Here is a 4,486-nt window from a genome sequence, read left to right as displayed (position 1 = left end):
ATCAAATTGCAGGGTTTGATCTAAATTGGACTGGACATTCAAATAAGTCAAGATGAGACTTCTTCTCTTTAATGGCTGGAAAGGACTGGAAACTATGCGTGTCACCAAATGACAGGGAAGTGAGAGTGAAGGCACTGGCAGGAGAAAAACAATGTGCTTTCCTGAAGGAAACTGCTGAGTTCGGAAAACTGGAAAATCTGGTTGTCCAGGGTCCACACGTAACCTTCCTAAGCCTTCCATTCCTCATCTGTTAAGTGGACATAACAATATTCACCTCCTAGAGAGGCTACGAGGGTTAAAATGAAAGTGTTTATGCCGACGTAGAAAGTGGCACTTGGGGATGCCCAGCTCATGTCCACCACTACTGAACAGGGGTCCCTCCCTACAGTCCCCAAACCAACAGACTTCTAGAACAGCAGAGCTGCAGAGACTGTAGGGAGCTATAATCTGACACCCTCACGCTACATATGTCAAAACTGGGGTTCAGAGTCACCCCTTGGGTTAGTGGCAGAGTTAAAACCGGGACCGAAATCTCCTGTCCCCAAAGCCAGCCTTCTTTCTACTAAACCCCTGGACAGTTCCATAATAGCTCAGTGAAGATCTGTTGATTGATTAATTGATTGATTGACAAGTAACCAGAGGCCTGGTCCCCTCGGCAGTGCCAGGAGCTGCCGGATAAATGAATGCATTGGCACAAGTTTTCATTCACCCAGCAAACCCTTACCAAGCATCAGCCCTAAGCCAGAAACTGTGAGCGGAGCTGATAGGAATCTGGAAACCACTGTCCCTGTTCTAATTGAGCTCCCGACCCCAAGAGAGGCAGAAGCCTCTGAGTGTGCCTGGGGGTTTCTAGAACGTCTTCACAGAGGGGTTCATGAGCATGTGTGATGGATGGAAAAGGATGGAGGTCCATTCAGGATTTTCCCTGGTACCCGCCTCCCCAGGTAACCTCTCTTTTGGGAGTACCCAAATTTGGGTTCCCCAGCTCTGTGATTACACGGGCAGAAAGTCCTCTCTCAGCTTACTTTTGCCTCCAAGTACCTTACTCCCCACATATAAGTCAAAGTTCTGAGGCAAGAACTTTCTTGATACAGACGAAGGAAAGATCACGTGGGAAGGTGTTTGCCAACAATCAGGTTGTACATCTCTGCTCATTTCCTACTCTAACAGCCCTGCCGAACAGTCCTTCTCTTCTCAGCCTGATTCCCTGCTTATACATTTTATATCAGGAGGTGACCGAGTGGCGGTGAGAAAAGGTGACTGGAAGGCACAGGACTTCCCTGAAGAGAGCAAAGGGAACAGAGCCGAAGGTTTCGCTCCTGGTCAGGGTATAGAACTTCACATTTAAGTAGCACCATTTACCCAGTGATCTCAAAGCACTTGGGGGAAGGATACGAGCTGTATTTTTTTTTTTTAAATCAGGTAATACAAATCTGAATTCAGGGTCCGCATAAAGTAACACCAGGGATACCTCTTTGGGTACAAAACCAATTACATGCAGCCAAGGGCGTACAGAGGCTTGAATGTGTCAAGGAGATAGTTCCCAGTGACGGCTAATCGGATTAGCCCCTGTCTGCAGCCGGCAGAACTTGCAGTGGCTGTCAAAGCTCAGTGCTGGCCACTAGACAGTCCTTCTAAGCCAAAGGCCTGGTACACAGAGGGCAGAGGCTTCAGTACAAATTGGGAAATGACCGGAAAGACACTGTGGGAATGAAGACGTACGTTAGCGCCAGCACACCTACAGTTGCCCAGTGATCTGACGTTTTCCAGCAGGACGACAGTCTGGTCTTAAACTGCAGATCAGGGGTCCACAGACCGAATCGAGCCCACGTGCATGCTTTGTTAGGCCAACATAACATGTGTATATATTAGTTGAGTTAGTTGCCAGTATTAACAACCGGAATATTTAAGGGAAAAAAATCTGACTGCTGGGTTTAATTAACAACTTGGAAGATCTCAAGGATTTAAATATATAAAAGGAAACTATTACGACAGAAGAAGAAATCATTGGAGAATTCTTTTTGTAACCTCAGGATAAAGAAAGCTTTCCTAAGGCAAGTTTCCAGAAGTAATTAAAAAAAAAAAGAGAGAATGATAAATTTGACTACATAAAAATCAAAACCACCGTAAACGAAGCCAAAAGAGAGACAACAAATTGGAGGGAAATTGCAGCTCATTTTCCACAGGTATAAGCTCTCTAATATCTAAAGGCTTCAAGAAATCGATAAATAAAAGACCAACAACTCAGTAAGAAATAAACAAATGATATAAACTGACATTTCACAATGATAGGCTAGTGGCTCTCAAATACAAACAAGACGTTCAGCTCCACTCGTAATTTAAAGAAAAAAAGTTAAATTACATTGAGATGCCATTTTGTCACGTGTTGGAATGGCAAATATCCAAACCCTCGATAATACACACGGTTGGCAGGGCTGTGGGAGACTCATCTCCTCCTCCAGGCAATTAAAGAACAACAACTACTTTGTGCCACAGTCCAGGAAGCACCTGACTCTTAATCATGCGAGCCAATGATGAGAGGCCCTTCAGAGTTTCACACCTGCATTCTGAAAATGGAAACAAGAACTTTGTCTGGATCGTATCTGGCATTCAGTTTGCACATGCCACTCTCCTATGTTTAGGCACAGGTTCTGGTTAAAAATAAAAGAGTCCCTGCAGCATTATTTACCATAGCCAAGATATGGAAGCCACCTAAGTGTCCACTGATAGATGAATGGATACAGAAGGTGTGGCGCACACACACACACACCACAGAATATTACACAGCCACACAAACGATGGGATCTTGCCATTTGCCACAACATGGATGGACCTAAAAGGTATTATGCTGAGTGAAATAAGTCAAACTGAGAAAGACAAATACCATATGATTTCACTCACGTGGACTCAAAAAAAGAAAAAAACAAAATAAATGAATAAACAAACAAAAAGCAGAATCAGACCTAAAAACAGAGAGAACAAATTGATGGTCGCTACAGGAAGGGCCCTGGGGGGAGGACAGACACAATGGGTGAAGGGAGCGGGAGATACAGGTGTCCAGTTATGGAATGACTAAGTCATGGGGATAAAAGGTACAGCCTAGGGAATATAATGAAAGATACTATAATCGCAGTGCATGGTGACGGCGCAGCTACACTCGTGGTGAGCATAGCATAACGTTTAGAGAAGCTGAATCACCACGTGGTACGCCTGAAACTGATGTAACATTGCACCTCAATTATACTCAAATACACAAATTTAAAAATCAATCGATCAATCAATCAATAAGTTTCCTCAGTAATCCTAGCTGCATGTGCTCTTCCATTTCTTATTAAAGGAGAGAGAGAAAGGGAAAAGCGGGCGGGAGGGAAGGAAGAGGTCTCGCACGGTTGCAAGCCCACAGTACACCAGGAGCCACGCAGGGCTTCATGCCCATGATCTCGTTTCTCCCCTACAACAAGCCCAAGCGCACTGTCCCCCTCTTTTTATAGGGGACGATGCAGATTCAGAGCAGCAACTTGACAGTCTTGGACAGGTGTGTGCAGGGAGTTGCTGAACAAAGGAGCTGCGGCTTGGGTCCCCGTGGAGGAGAGGCTTGTTTTAATATGGATCATTTTGGTTGAATGAGCGAATGGAAATCTGGAAGCCAAGAGCGTCCTCGACAGCCGCTGAGATGTGTCAGTCACACTGTCACAGGGTGCCACTCCAGGGATTTAATTTGGGCTTTTCTTTAATCCTCTCCTTCAGTGAGAATGGTGCCCAGACCAGTCTTAAACGGCTGCTGTAGCAGAACTAGCAGGGGTGAACCCCTCAAATGCCATTGCTTCCTCCGATTAGAGCAGAAAGCATGGCTGACCCTTTGCACCGCATGAGTCATCAGGTGCCTGGGCAATGTGGGGGGGCGGTCAGACAGCACCTCAAGAGGAACATGGGTTTCCTACTATAATAGAGCACCTGGGGGAGGAGTCCATCAATTCGTTAGAAAACAAAACACGGTACGACTTTGCACCCTGGGACCGTGAAGAGGTTCTCACTGGTTATGGCCTACTTGGCTTCCCTCTCCCCATGGCTCGAAGCATGTTTCTTTCTTGGCAAGTTCGCCATGAGAGACACCAGGATTCCTGCTGACCTGTCCCTCCTCGTTAATGGAACCATTTGCGGGTAGACGTTGTTATCCTTGGCGAGACGGTATCTTTGGAAACCGACGACTAGAGTGGACAGGCCAATATTTTTTCTGTGATCAAGGAGCATCCCTGATTTATTTCTTCATGAAGCCCTTCATGGAGTATCGGGTTGTGATGGCAAAAATTCCCAGAGAAGAGGGATGGGGAAGAAGCCACCCGGTGGCCCTGGGAAAGCTGGTTCCTTCAGAGACTGCCAGCAGCGCTTATCCCAGAAACCTCCCTTGTGACCCAGCCCAGCCCCTCTTCGGGGAAGAGACAGCTCTTTGCATCTCAAGCCGTGATGCAAACTGCTTTGGGGGGTG

Source organism: Ursus arctos, unplaced genomic scaffold (assembly GCF_023065955.2).
Source record: "Ursus arctos isolate Adak ecotype North America unplaced genomic scaffold, UrsArc2.0 scaffold_23, whole genome shotgun sequence".
Taxonomy (NCBI): Eukaryota; Metazoa; Chordata; class Mammalia; order Carnivora; family Ursidae; genus Ursus; species Ursus arctos.
This window is presented reverse-complemented; position numbering follows the sequence as displayed.